The sequence below is a fragment of the Dendrobates tinctorius genome, unplaced genomic scaffold (genome assembly GCF_039654945.1).
Source record: "Dendrobates tinctorius isolate UK_male_01 unplaced genomic scaffold, ASM3965494v1 ptg000211l, whole genome shotgun sequence".
NCBI lineage: Eukaryota > Metazoa > Chordata > Amphibia > Anura > Dendrobatidae > Dendrobates > Dendrobates tinctorius.
The window spans coordinates 13,546,700-13,562,098 of record NW_027361878.1 but is presented as its reverse complement, the minus strand read 5'-3'; positions in this window follow the sequence as shown (position 1 = coordinate 13,562,098).

Sequence of the window (15,399 nt, the reverse complement as noted above, 5' to 3'; positions counted from 1 at the left end):
ATGCGGGGTCCAATTGTGACATCATAAGCCTGTCACTGAAAGTTCTAAGCCATTATGATGTCATCAGCCTGTCACCGGGAGTTGTAAGCCATTGTGATGTCACAGCCAGTCACCGGGAGTTGTAAGCCATTGTGATGTCATCATGCAGTGCATGTACAGTACATACAGTCATGGCCAAAAGTTTTAGCATCCTTGAAATTGTTCCAGAAAATGAAGTCTTTCTCCCAGAATATTCCTGCCATTACGCATGTTTCGTTATACACAGGTTTATTTCCTTTGTGTATTGGAACATAAAAAATCAGAGAAAAAGAAGCCAAATTCCACATAATTTCACACAAAACCTCCAAAATGGGCTGGACAAAATTGTTAGCACCCACAACTTACTATTTGGCTGCACGCCCTTTGGACTAAATAACTGCAATCATCGCTTCCTATAACCATCAACAAGCTTCTTACATCTCTCAGCTGGAATTTCAGTATTAAACCAGGAGGATTTGTGGTTATCATCCGCGCTGCGGTACAAATGACGGTCCAGACGTGTAGAAGGCGATGAATGGCGTTTCGCAGTCTACAGGACGCCTTCATCAGGAGCTGCAATAATCCTACAATATGACCTCATACTGTTTAAATAGATTCCACATTCAAATCTGGCACCAAAGGGAAACACATGTCCAGCAGTGTCATCTAACGAATGAGCCACAACTCCACATCTGAAAACTAGTTAAAATGATAATTGATGATTTTCAATAAAAATTAGTGATTTGAAATAAAAAATGTATTTACAAGGTTGAGATTACCACCATCAGGAATGAATAATTTATTAATTTGTTTAAAAAGCTAAAAAATAAAAATGAATAAAATTATATATAAAATGCTTTTCTGTATCAATTGTGCAATTATTTTATGAACCTTTATATCAAAGAATCCATCAGAAGGCAAGATAAAAATATTCAAGGAAATTTTCAGCAAAATCAAATATTACAGGACTCCTTTTATCCTAGGGATAAGAATATATAATCAAAAAGAATTGGTAATGAATACATACATGATTGATTTCATAGTATATTAGTACTCCTATTATAGGTTTGGATAGTTAATAACAAGTCACCCACAAGTGAACATTTCTCAGTTACCGGGAGCTAGCGGAGTACATCAGAAAGGGACCAAGAGCAAACACATCGAGTACGGGTACACAGCCTCAGGAACACGAGTTCCCATCCAGCCCTACACCACAGAGTGACATCACAGCTTCAAAAAAATTATTTTTTTTAGATTGGAAAATTGAGACCATTCAACTGAAGGGATTATACCATGAGGGTAAATTCCAAAACTCACACTAGTACAGTGAGAGCATGAAAAAATATATTTATATATATATATTACATTCTTCAATTCATGATCAATAGTCTTGTTAAAAGATTAACTCTATAATCACAAACCATGCAAATAGAGCAGAAGAAAAAGTCACAAAAGGAAAGCGCAAAAAGGACCGGAGATTGATGCCCAGCAGCGCACCAGGCAAAAACAACAACAACAAAAACAGCCCGCACCTCACACATTACACCAGGAACCCCTTGTTCAAGTGTCTACAATACCATTATTTACAAGCAATTCATTTAGAACAACCATTGACACTGAAAATCATAGATTAAAGTGGTACTAACAATGGTAGATCCGGTGTATCAGATGAGTATACGAACATGATATAATATCATTGACAAATCCATATAAAATCGTTTACAATCTCATATAGAATTCACAGATGCATACACAGCACTGATTAAAATAAATAGATAAATATTATTTGTTAAAAGGAATAAGAATTATTCTAACTAAAACCCTCTGTAATTTCATTTAGACCATGCGGTTTTATGGTATTAAGTCAGTATATCCAGTAAATGTCTTTCCTATTTAATTTCTGTACTCTGTTAGGGGTATCTCTAGGGATATGATCAATTCGACTTATTTTTAATTCGTTAAATTCTTTATTGTTCACAATAGTGCAAGGCCTAGATAGTCCATGTAATAAAAGACCCCTCCCTGCGCGATGCCCCATTATGTCGCTGTCACTACTGACAGCGGCATCAGTGGTTACATGCCCACGATCGTGGGCGTTGCTGAGGGGTGTCAGCTATCACATACAGCTGACACTCGCACCCGATCACCGGAGCACTCAGCATGAGGCCTCACGATCAGTGCACCATACTAGTACTGCTGTTTGCGGGAAGGGGTTAAGCAAGGCATAGGACCTTATGGCACTGTATATTCTTGATCTTTAATAGGTTTTCTATTTTGATGATATCATGTCATTATACTCTGTGTAGGGCGAGCGACTTTCCTTTTTTTTAGGGTCGAGTAGGGTTTCATGAAACCCGACTTTCTCAAAAGTCGAGTCGAACGAAATCGGCCGACTATCGGGAAAAGTCGGATGTCCGACTGAAACACGAAACCCAATGCAAGTCAATGGAGAAGCAAAGTCGTCAGGGAGTGGAGGACAGGAAACACACCTACAGTGCCCATTTCAATGCCAAAAACATCAATTCTTATTACTTAAGTTTGTCAACCTTAATTTATTTTATAATAATAGTTATGCATTGAAAACTGGGGGTTATTTGGCTAAAGTTGTGGGGGGGGAGGGCTGGCTCCAGGTTTTCGTGTGCCCCGGGCAAAAGAGTGTCAGTGGGCCCCTTTAACACATACCACAATTCATGATGCTCCGATACGGCAGAGAAATATTGGTATAGTGCAATGTCAAATACTTCACTTCTTATATTACATGACTGGTATCTATTTTAAATTCTACAATAGCTCAAAAACCGGACAGTATATTCCTCCATACAGTATTATGGCTACCACATAGGATGCCATACAGAATAATGAGCCCCATATATTGCTCCATACAAAATAATTGGTCCCATATAATGTTCCATAAAGTATATGATAAGCTCCACATAATGCTACAGTATATGATGGTCCCCATATAATGTGCCATATAGTATAGGATGGTCCCCATAGAGTAGAATGAGCCCCACATATTGCTCCATACAGTATAATGAGTCGCATATAAAGCTCCATACAGTATATGATGGGCCCCATATATTGCTCCATACAGAATGGGCTCCATATAATGCTCCATCCAGAATAGGCCCCATATGTGATCCATGCCCTATATGATGCCCCATAAATAATGAAACCCATATGATGCACCCGTATATGATGAGCCCCATGAATGATGCTCCATTGTATGATGGGCCTATATAATGCTCCATATATAATGGGACCCATATGATGCTCCAGTATATGATGGGCCCCATATGATGCTCCAGTATATGATGGACCCCATGGATGATGCTCCATTGTATGATGGGCCCATATAATGTTCCATATATAATGGCCCCATGTGATGCTGCAGTATATGATGGGCCCCATGAATGATGCTCCAGTGTATGATGGGCCTATACACTGTGTGCAGAATTATAAGGCAAATGAGTATTTTGATCACATCATCCTTTTTATAAATGTTGTCCTACTCCAAGCTGTATAGGCTTGAAAGCCAACTGCCAATTATGTAAATCAGGTGATTTGCATCTCTGTAATGAGGAGGGATGTGGTCTAATGACATCAACATCCTATATAAGGTGTGCTTAATTATTAGGTAACTTCCTTTCCTTTGGTAAAATGGGTCAGAAGAGAGATTTGACGGACTCTGAAAAGTCAAAATTTGTGCGATGTCTTGCAGAGGGATGCAGCAGTCTTGAAATTGCCAAACTTTTGAAGCATGATCACTGAACAATCAAGTGTTTCATGGCAAATTGGCAACAGGGTCGCAAGAAGCGTGTTGATAAAAAAAGGCTCAAAATAACTGCCCATGAATTGAGGAAAATTAAGCGTGAAGCTGCCAAGATGCCATTTGATGCCAGTTTTGCCATATTTCAGAGCTGCAACATTACTGGAGTATCAAAAAGCACAAGGTGTGCCATACTCAGGGCATGGCCAAGGTAAGGAAGGCTGGAAAACGACCACCTTTGAACAAGAAACATAAGATAAAACGTCAAGACTGGGCCAAGAAATGTGTTAAGACAGATTTTTGTAAGGTTTTATGGACTGATGAAATGAGAGTGACTCTTGATGGGCCAGATGGATGGGCCCGAGACTGGATCAGTAAAGGCCAGAGAGCTCCACTCTGACTCAGACACCAGCAAGGTGGAGGTGGAGTACTGGTATGGGCTGGTATCATCAAAGATGAACTTGTGGGACCTTTTCGGGTTGAGGATGGAGTGGAGCTCAACTCCCAGACCTACTGCCAGTTTCTGGAATACACCTTCTTCAAGCAGTGGTACAGGAAGTCAGTATCGTTCAAGAAAAACATGATTTTCATGCTGGACAATGCTCCATCTCATGCATCCAAATACTCCACAGCATGGCTGGTCAGTAAAGGTCTAAAAGAAGAAAAAATAATGACATGGCCCCCTTGTTCACCTGATCTGAACCCCATAGAGAACCTGTGGTCCTTCATAAAATGTGAGATCTACAGGGTGTGAAAACATTACACCTCTCGGAACAGTGTCAGGAAGGCTGTGGTGGCTGCTGCACGCAATGTTGATCAAGCAACTGACAGAATCTATGGATGGAAGACTTTTGAGTGTCATCGTAAAGAAAGCTGGCTATGTTTGTCCCTTTTTTTTTTTGGTTTTGAATGTCAGAAATGTTTATTTCTAAATTTTGTGTTGTTATATTGGTTTACCTGGTGAAAAAGCAAGTGAGATGGGTATATATTTGTTTTTTATTAAGTTGTCTAATAATTATGCACAGTAATAGTTACCTGCACAAACAGATATCCTCCTAAGATAGCCAAATCTAGAAAAACCCCACTCCAACTTCCAAAAATATGAAGCTTTGAAATTTATGAGTCTTTTCGGTCGATTGACAACATAGTTATTGTTCAATAATAAAAAGAATCCTCTCAAATGCAACTTGCCTAATAATAATTATGCAACAGTGTATAATGCTCCATATATAATGGGCCCCATTTATAATGCTCAAATGTATAATGGGCCCCGTATATAATGCTCCAGTGTATGATGGGCCCCATATATGATGCTCCAGTGTATGATGGGCCCCATTTATAATGCTCCAGTGTATGATGGGCCCATATAATGGTCGATATATAATGGGCCCCATATGATGCTCCAGTGTATAATGGGCCCTATCTATGATGCTCAAGTGTATGATACGCACCATATATAATTCTCCAGTGTATAATGCTCCCATATTGCTCCAAACATTAAAAAAATGAGATACCTCTCCTCGCTGGGCACTTTTCTACTCTAGACTCTTCACTGTTCAGGCAGAAGGTGTACAGACATGACGTTATCTTGATCTCTGACCTGAATGTCACTGTCAGGAAACGTGGAAGAGTTCACAGCAGTGGAGCAGGGAGAGGTAAGTATTGCCAGTGCTGGTGCCCTGAGCAAGCAGGGGTGGCCCACTCGTGTGCGACGGCACTGGCACAGGGCCCCTCATAGTACGACGGTGTCTGTAACGGCGAGTGGGACCCCCCACCGTCATAGACACCAGCCTGGGCCCCACCACTGGCTCAGGTCACAGCCACTTGCCTGGGTGCGCCAGGTGCTGACGCCAGCCCTGGGGGGAGGACAGCTCAGTTAGGGAGGTGGAAAAACTAGCATATGTTGAGGTGTAGGCTGGACATTCAGGAGCTGCAAATGGAGGAATTGGAGAAGTCGGAGGGAGAGGAGGACAAAGCGAGCCATTTTGCTGGCAACCTATGTGTCATCAGGGGAAGGTGGGACAAAGTCCTTTGAAACCCATGCATGGTTCATTTTAATGAAGGTGAGATCAACAGTTTGGGTTGACAGCAGAGTCCTTCTTTCTGTCAGGATTGATCCAGCAGCACTGAAGACTCTTTCTGATAGCACACTACCAGCAGGGCAAGCGAGCTCCTGTAAGGCATATTGTGCCAATTGTCCAGTTTACAGGCCCAGTAGTCAAAGGGGAATGAACTGTGAGGGAGAACATCGATAGGGGAGGAGAGGTAATTTTGAACCATAGTTGACAGAAATCAGTCCACAACATGGTCATGAAACCCCTGTCTCCAGCACCAGTTTGACTGTGTGCACCATGAACACCTCTTCCATTTGGCCAGTGGCGCACTGTTTGTTGCGCCCGGGGCGGTCGAAAAATTTGCCGCCCCTTTGGTCGTTGAAGCTTCCAAAGAGCCCACACTACACTCAAAGATCTAATTTTTAGTCTGCTACTAACTCTGCTGTTATTATTTCTACATTTCTAGACTTTCATCTTCTTGAAGTTCTCTATATATATGTAAGAGATCTCTGGGCGCATATACATCTACAGTGACACCCCAGGACCAGGTGGGCAGAGATCTCTGGGCAGTGCCCAGTGGGCACATACACATCTACAGTCCCTGACCAGGCACATAGTCCAGAATCCTGGTGGCCATTCCATAAGACTATTCATTCCTTGTAGCCAGATGTGCCCATCAGCCCAGGTCAGCACAGAGCCCACCCCGCACCAGTGCCACACCACACACCCACATAGACAGCGTCAATGTGACATGCACACAATGGATGTACGTACACAGTCAGGCAGGCACTGACTCCTGTGCCCTCTTACCAAAAAGCGGGCGGGTGGATCCGGTGCCCTGATCGATGGCCCCCCGACCCAGGACAAGTCTGTTGGTAATTTGGTAGCTGCTATCAGCGGTGTTCGCCGGGCCGGAAGTGCGCTGCCACGCCCATGGTGGAGACACACAGAGACAGGTCCTGCTGGCTGCTGCTGCTGCACTGTGCCTCCACGCTTCTCCCACAGAGGAGAGGAATTGCTGCTGCTGCCGCACCGCCCCCACACACGTGCCGCCTGGGAAGGACTGCCCCCCCATGCTACGCCCCTGGGCTGCAGTATAGACATCACAGGAGACATGGGGCTGCTGTATAGATGTCAGAGGAGACATGGGGCTGTGGTATATATATATCACAGGAAACATGGGGCTGCAGTATAGAAGTCACAGGAGATATGGGGCTGTGGTATAGACGTCACAGGAGACATGGGGCTGCGGTATAGACATCGCAGGAGACATGGGGCTGCGGTATAGACGTCACAGGAGACATGGGGCTGCGGTATAGACGTCACAGGAACCGCTGCTGTCTTCTTCTTTGGTACAGGAGAGTACAAAGTATTTCCTTGCGTTGACATTGGTTAGCTGTCAAATCATAGCTGCTGACCAGAGCACTGCCATCTGGCGGTATCTGCCTGGGGTCCGGTGAAAAGATCATTTACAGCCTGCAGGGATCCCCACCCCTGGGCTAGATAGTCATAAACACCAGACTGACCAAGCATCATGGACCACTGTGATAAATCTGGGACATTTAGCCCGCCTATTCTGCAGCTGTTATCATTCCACCAGCTTCACTCCCTCACTAGTTTGAGGCTGGAGCTACATGGGAAGTTAGATCGCTCTGCACTGCAGCAACATTGCATCTCAAAGGTAACGGTGCAAGAAAGCCTGCAGGAGCATTAGGAGCTCAGACGTCAGAAGCCGCTTGTGTATCAGGAAGAGAAGTGTCAGCAGTGCGCACGTCGGGGAACCTTCTGGTGCTGTAAGTCCGGCATTGCTTCTATGATGGCGGCTGCTTTGCTGTCATCTTTGTGATTGGTCGCATCAGTTTGAGTCATGGAGCACTGCTGCTGCCGTGCCGCCCCCACACACGTGCCGCCTGGGGCGGACCGCCCCCCCTCACGCTACACCACTGCATTTGGCCTAGTACAGCATGTGGTAGAACCTGCACCGCTGCTGTGTGCTGGGAATGCCTCTAACAAATGGTTTACCAGAGTTGCTTGTTTGTTCGCCAATATTAGCTCTAGGTTCTCCTGTGGCATGATGTTCTGTAATTTGCCTTTATATCGTGGATCGAGGATGCTGGCCAACCAGTAGTCATCATCCTTCATAATTCTGACAATGCAGGGGTCCCTTTTTAGGATCCACAAGAGATAATCACACATGTGGGCCAATGTTCCACGTGTCAATGGTGCACTGACAGTGGTGGGTGGAGGAGCACTTTCTGCAAAATCCACATCCCTCCAGTCACGCACAAACCCTGTACCTGACCTTGGCAAGCCAACATTTTCTCTTGCCCCCCGAGAAGCATCCTCCTCCCCAAAATAATCATACCCCTCATCCTCCTCCTCTTCTTCCTCCACCTCATCCAGGACAGTTCCCTGAGCAGACAATGGCTGATTGTCATCAAGGCTTCCCTCCTCCTCCTCCTCTTCCTCCTCCGCTGCAGATGCCTGATCCTTAATGTGCATCAAAGTTTGCATGAGCAGACGCATAAGTGGAATGCTCATGCTTTTGATGGCGTCGTCTGCGCTTACCCGCCGTGTGCATTCCTCAAAACACTGAAGGACTTTACAGAGGTCTTTCAGCTTTGACCACTGCACACCTGACAACTCCACGTCTGCCCTCAAACTGCCTGCCCGTGTATCCTCCCACAAATGCATTACAGCCTGCCTCTGTTCGCACAGCCTCTCAACCATGTGCATGGTGGAGTTCCACCTTGTTGCAACGTCTATGATTAGGCGGTGCTTGGGGAGGTTAAGCGATCGCTGCAGCCTCTGCATACGACTGGAGTCTATGGGCAAGCAACGGGTGTGCGAGCACAGTCTTCGCACCTTATGGAGCAGGGCTGTTAACTCCGGATAATTATTAGGAAGCACTGCACCACCAGGTTCAAGGTGTGAGCCAGGCAAGGTATGTGTTTGAGTTTTGCAAGGGCTATGGCCGCCACAAAATTACGGCCGTTATCACTGACTACCTTGCCTGGCTCAAGATGTAGACTGCCCAGCCATGACTCAGATTCTCGCTGCAAGTAGTCGGCCAGTACCTCCGCGGTGTGTCTGTTGTCGCCCAAATAATGTCAATTATAGCGTGGCACTACCACAAGGTGCACAAGTAGGTTACCCAGACCCAAGTGAATAATAAAGTAACTTGGCACTCAACTGAATGATCCTTTATAAATGTGTTTTTTATTTATATGCAGTCCTAAAAGACATTTCGGCCTACAATCAGCCTTCGTCAGTCTGCCGACTGCTGTCAAGGTACAATGACTAAATATGAGTTCACGAGAGAAGTCTTATGTGGTTTACTGCTTTAGGGTATAGTGCAGGTGTATGCTGTGCTTCCAGCTAACACTGAGGCGTGCTGTGCTGGTAAATCAACTAGGAATAATATTGGATGCGCTTATTAGAAAGTACGTACCCTTGATGAGACTGAGTAAAAATGCATTCCTTTGGAGTGTTGAAGCAGTTTGCCTGTTGGTGCTGTCTGTGTGAAGCACGGTAGTCAGAGACCCATATGAGGCATGTAATTGTAGATATCGGGTATGCTGGGCTAAACGCTGTGTCCGCCGCTCGTTCGGTAGCCTAGGCCAACTGTTTCAATATACCGTGGGCTAGGCAGCACTGTTCCACTGCCACTGTCCCCTGTGGAGCCTGCATCCACATTAACCCAGTGCACAGTGATGGACACGTAATGGCCCTGGCCATGCCTACTGGCCCATGCATCTGTTGTGAGATGCACCTTTCCACTCACTGATTGTTTGAGTGCATGGACAATGCGGTCTTTCACATGCAGGTGGAGGGCAGGGATGGCTTTTCTAGAAAAGAAGTGCCGACTGGGTCAGTCACAGCATGGGACAGCGTAGGCCATGAGCTCTCGGAATGCTGCGCTTTCAACCAAGCGGAAGGGCATCATCTCTAATGAGATCAGTTTGGCAATGTAGGCGTTCAAAGCCAGTGTACGCGGATGAGAGGATGCGTACTTTCTTGTCCTACTCAGAGTGTCTGCTAGGGTGAGCTGGACTTGAGAGCTGCATATGGGGGAACTAGTGGTGGACCTGATGGACTGAGAGGGGGTTGGTGATGGTGATGGTGGTGGTGCTGGTGGTGATGGCCTAAATTCAGTCTTTCGTTGCAAAAACATTGTGATTCCCTGACTGCTTTGGCCTTGCGACGACACCTCAACATTTCTTGCTGTGGTGTGCTTACCGGTGGGCTTACAGTGGGGGAAGCGATGAAGCGTTGCTGGCTACCTTCAGTCGGAGCAGGTGCACATGTGCTACCTGAGGTTTTGTAGTCTGTCCACACTTGCAAGTGCATGGTGATTAAATGTCTAAGCATGCAACTGGTTTTCAAATTTCGGAGATTTTTCCCTCGACTAAAGGTCCTTCCGCACTTCTTACAGATAACCTTTGCCTCATCAATAGGATTTTGGTCAAAAAAGTGCCACACTTCACTCTTCCTACTATGGTATAAATTTTCAGGGCTTGCACGCTGTGGTAATTTGACCGTCTGGGCAAGCTGTCCTTCAAATCTTTTTATTTTTTTACAACATTTTTGAACAGCTATGGGCCTGCCAGATAACCACTGCTGCGATGTTGATGCCTGCTGCGGATCCTTCTCCTCTTCTGAGCTATTGCCAGCGGCACCCAATGGATGCCAATCCGGGTCAACAACTGGGTCATCCATCACCTCCTCTTCAATTTCAGCTGCACCTTCCTCTGTGTCACCGTGTAAGGTGGTATAATATGCGGGAAGGGCCACCTGAGTTTCATCAGGGTCAGATTCTGGCTCAGTAGACTACGAGGGCAATGTAGTGCTCTGGGTCAATGTACCAGCAGAATCATCTAGCAGTGGCTGTGCATCAGTGCACTCCATGTCAGATTCATCTTGGACTGGGGAATTCAGGATTTGACTTGGTAACCCAGGCATGGTATGTGAAAAGAGCTCCATGGAGTAATCTGGAGTGTGGCCTGCCGCATCCTTCACTTTTGGTGGGGGTGATGGACACAAGGAAAGGTGTTGTTCCTGACCAGAAGCCTGCACTGACGACTCAGTGCTTGCAGTCTTTGAAACTTCAGAAAAGGAGGCGATAGAGCTGGAGGCTGTTTCGGCAATGTAAGCCAAAACCTGTTCCTGATGCTCCGGCTTTAAAAGCGGTTTACCTACTCCCAGAAAAGGGAACCTTCCAGGCCTTCTTGAGCCAGACAATGAGGCAGGATCAACACCTCCTGCCTTAGCTGTTATTGTGCTTTTGGCATAACCAGCAGATGCACAACCATCACCATCAGTACCAGCTGCCCCCCCTGCCCACATCTGCGGCCTCTTCCACCATACTTCCTCATGTTTGGGAAAATGTTCCACAAATACCAGCAGATATATGGTACTGTATCAGAAGCTTACAGCTGTATACGGTGTAGGGGAAAATGTAAATCTCCACATATATTTCCTTAGTCACACACAGACACTCTCCCAGTATGTATTTGGCCGTAATCCAAACACCAGATATACGGTACTGTATGAGAAACGAACAGCTGTATACGGTGTAGGGGAAAATTTAAATCTCGGTATTTATTTCCGGAGTCACACATAGACGCTCTCCCAGTATGTATTTGATCGTAATCCAAACAGCAGATATACGGTACTGTATGAGAAACGAACAGCTTTATACGGTGTAGGGGAAAATTTAAATCTCGGTATTTAATTCTGTAGTCACACACAGACGCTCTCCCAGTATGTATTTGACCGTAATCCAAACAGCAGATATATGGTACTGTATCAGAAACAAACAGCTGTATACGGTGTAGGGGAAAATTTAAAGCTTCATATTTATTTCCGGAGTTACACACAGACGCTCTCCAAGTATGGATGTGACCATAATCCAAACAGCAGATATACGGTACTGTATCAGAAGCTTACAGCTGTATACAGTGTAGGGGAAAATTTAAATCTCCGTATTTATTTCCAGAGTCACACACAGATAGGGAGCATGTATTTGTCCGTGATACCAGCCGTTACACGGTAGTGTGTGAGAAGCATACAGCTCTATACGGTGTGGGAAAAAATGAACGGTCGGTAACTGTGCAGAAAAAAAGAATAAAGGTATTAGTGCTGTGTAAAAAGAAGTAGGCACAGCAGTGTACACACAGCAATGCAGCTATCAGACAGCCTAATAACCAGCGCTGCTGCACACAAAAAAATCCTCCCCTGTCACTGCACTCTAACTGTACAGCACAATTGCTATCAGCACAAGCACAGCATCACTTTTCTTTCCTGCCTAACTCTCTCTACTGAGAAACAGCGGCAGCAATCTCTCCCTATGCTAAGATTGGCAGAAGTAAAATGGCGGTCGGCGGTCAGGGCTTTTATAGCCAGTGTGACACCACACAAAGCAAGCCAATCACTGCAATGCCCTTCTCTAAGATGGTGGTGGCCGTTGCCCAAGTCATCTCGTTGCCCACAGTGTGCGTCCTTGCTCATTGGCTGATAAAAGGCGCCTGCAAGCATTATGGGAAACACGACTTTGGTGATCAGGTCGACGACCGCATGGCCGACCACACGCTATGGTCGGGTTTCGGTCGGTGAAACCCAACTTTGGCGAAAGTCGGCGATTTTTGAATCTTACCAACCAGTTTCGCTCAACTCTAAGTCTGTGTTTTCACAGTAACCATCTCAGAACAGATAGATTACCGCAAACGCTAAAAAGCGCGCCTTACACTAAATTGGTCTTTAGTGAGGGAGTGGGTAGTTTTTTAGACTTGAAATCCAGGGTCATTATTGATTTAACTAATAAATACACGGAATTACTCAACAAACGTACCCGCCTATGGTGGAGTAAAGCATTCCTAGGGAGATATATTTTACCCCTTCCCGATATGTGCGGTACTAGTACTATAAACCGCAGTACTAGTATGGCGCTGATATTTCCGGTCATCATGCTGCATTACGCGGTGACCCGGTTAAGATGGCTGCTGTCCCTGACAGCAAACCATCCTTGCAGATCACCCAGGGGGTCTACCGTCCCCCCATGTTAGCGACTGCTGAGATTGGCTGGTCAATTCTGACCAGCGAATCACAGCAATGTGACAAAGTTAGTAAAAAAAAACAAAAAAAGTGACATGTTGTGATCGGTGCTGTGTGACACTGCACCAATGACAGTGGTCACAATGGGTGGGTTGATTGCGATGACACCTCACTTGATTAACCCCTTTGGCACTGATTGGCCAGAAATTGTTGTTAAGCCAATCAGCACCAAAAAGGTTAATAGAAAATGGTGATCATCGCCCTGTACTCCATCTTTGTCTCAGATTGGGCATGCAGAGCGTTGTATAGTATTTTTGCCTGTTTTCTCTTTAAATAAAACCCTGCAAATCTGGAATAAGAGTGTGCGGAGAACGTCATGCTCCTTTAAGGGTATGTGCACACATTGCGGATTCTGCTGCGAATCCGCAGCGGATTTGGCCCTGCGAATCCACAGCAGATTCTCCTGTGGTGTACAGTATACATTATAGTCAATGTAAAATAAAAAGCGCTGTGCACATGCTGAGGATTTTTCCACGCAGATTTGCTGCGGGTTTGAATCCGCAGCATGTCAGCTCTTTGTGCTGAAGACGCAGCGTTTTTACACCTCTTCCAATATAGCAATCCGTAGGTGTAAAAGCGCAGGTGAAATCTGCACAAAAACTACAGAAAATCTGCAGTAAATCTGCACTAAATCCACAGGGAAAACGCAGGTCGTTTTACCTGTGGATTTAACAAAATCTGCGGGAAAAATCTGCAACAGAATCCGCAATGTGTGCACATACCCTAAGGCTCCCATGCACATTAGATAGCTGTTGTCTGAAGGATCGTTGGGCAGGAGCTCTCTCAACAGACGATGTGAGAGCCACTGTCAGGCTGGGGTCACACTAGAGAGGAATACGGACGAGTGAGAGGCGTAAACAGCACGCATTAGACACGGACCAATGATTCTCTATGGGGTACCTCGCACCAGCCGTATATTTCTCATCCGTATTCTACGGTCCGTGCCAATCGCAGCATGCTGCGATTGTCAGCATACTACAGCCGTAGTACGCCAATGCAAGTCTATGGGTGCGCCAAAAATACGGATTACACACGGACCACAAGTGTGACCTGCGAGAAATACGCAGGTCTTTTGGCTGCTGCCAGGAAATGGCCCAATCCATCATCAGGAAGCTGAGACATGCAAATGAGCTCAAAAAGCGCTCCAGACATCCAGGAAGTACGCCTCCATGGAGTACAGCAGCATCATGGCGTCCACTTATATTAATGTGGAAATGCTAATTGTCCTGGTGAAGGAGCGACCCGAACTATGGGACCAACGTGATGCCCATTATGCCAACCGGGCAAGAAAGGAGGCGTCATGGAGGCGCATATGTAGGCAGATGTTCCATGATTTTGGTGATCGGCCATGTGAGGAGAAGCAGAAAATTAGTAAGTACAAGCCAAAAAATGATTAAAATTAACGCAGAACAAAAAATGAATATAGAATCAGCACCCCCCTTCCTGTGCTTGAACTTTTTTCCTCATGAGGCCATTAGATTTTGGTGTGACACGTGGTTTGACACTGCCATAATTTGGGCCAGGCCACAAGTTCCTCATCCTCCTAGCCAAACAAGTTATTTTAAGCGTAGATAATGTGACCCTGTGTATCTGGCCTGGATGCCCCAATTACATAAGCCACCATGGGTAGAAAGCACACCCCAGAAGGCCCCATGCCTAGACTACTGGTAGCAAATCTGACCTATCAAATATGTGAATTTGACAATATTTCCTGTCATATTGCAGTGGAAGATGTCATGAGATGCTGGCGAAGCATCCGGGACCAATACCGCCGGGAACGTCAACAGCGGTCCAGGAGTGGGAATGCGGGCTATGTGAAAAGAAAGTACATCTACTATGACTGCCTCTCCTTCCTCGCCCCAATTCTGGATCTCAGACTGTAAGTAGATACCTCACACCACATTACACAGATACTTTACAGGGCCAAAAATATGTATTTAGGTTTGGCTCTGTTCTATTTCATAACAGAACTCAGTCCAACCTTACGGACAGAGGAACTGGCTCGGAAACAGACCCCATCATCGATCCTGGGTCTGCAGGGGAAGAGGTGGCTGGCCCATCTTCTCCCCCTGCTAGGAGCAGGGGTGAAGATTCGAGTCAGGATGTGCCATTGCCTGCGCCCTAAAGCCCACCACCAGAACCATCTGGTGCTGCTGCAGCATCAGCAAGAGCAGAGGAGCAGGGCAACATCAGCAGCAGCCCAACTGGCCACATCCGGGGCTCCCCACAGCCTGCTGCCACATCCCGGCGAGGAAGAAGCCGAAGGCGGAAAATACCTGCCACTGATACCCGCACTAATGTGGACACTGGGGTCCTAAATTATTTAGCCAGAGTAAATAGTGATGATGGGGAGGAGGCATACTCACGCAGCCTGGCCAATTATCTTCGTGCCCTTTCCCATTAGGTCAGGCTCCGTATTCGAGGATGTTTTCAGATCCTGCTTGA